Genomic DNA, 484 nt, shown 5'->3' with positions numbered 1-484 from the left:
GGTGTATCCGCAACAACTTTTAACGTTCCTTGCGGTAGGCGGACCGTGATTAGGAACCTGTGTCCTTGCTTTCACCATGATGGGTGGGAATCTAGCCTCTGCTTTTCTATTTTCACGATGAGCAGAGGTGGTATAACCTCACTTCATCTTGTCAGCCTCGTCTTATATTTCCTCGAGCATCCACACCTTTGTCTTCATGGTGTCGTGTATGTCGCATGCATGTCGGTCGATGACAGATCTTTCATATATGGCTGCATAATGGAAATTATGGAAGGTCCAACGCTATCACAACTGCACTGCACAACAGGTTGAGGCGAATGCTGTAGTATTGTTGAAGAGCTTGGGTCTGCAATGGCGACTCTGTCCGTAGTAGGTGACATTAAAGCCAAGATTGTCCCCACCCAAATAATGCAAAGCGGAAGAGAAGGAAAAATTTACTTTATCAATATACAAAAAAATATCAATGTATATGATTTCATCATCT

Source organism: Penaeus monodon, chromosome 22 (assembly GCF_015228065.2).
Source record: "Penaeus monodon isolate SGIC_2016 chromosome 22, NSTDA_Pmon_1, whole genome shotgun sequence".
Classification (NCBI taxonomy): Eukaryota; Metazoa; Arthropoda; class Malacostraca; order Decapoda; family Penaeidae; genus Penaeus; species Penaeus monodon.
Note: the sequence above shows the minus strand (reverse complement) of the source record.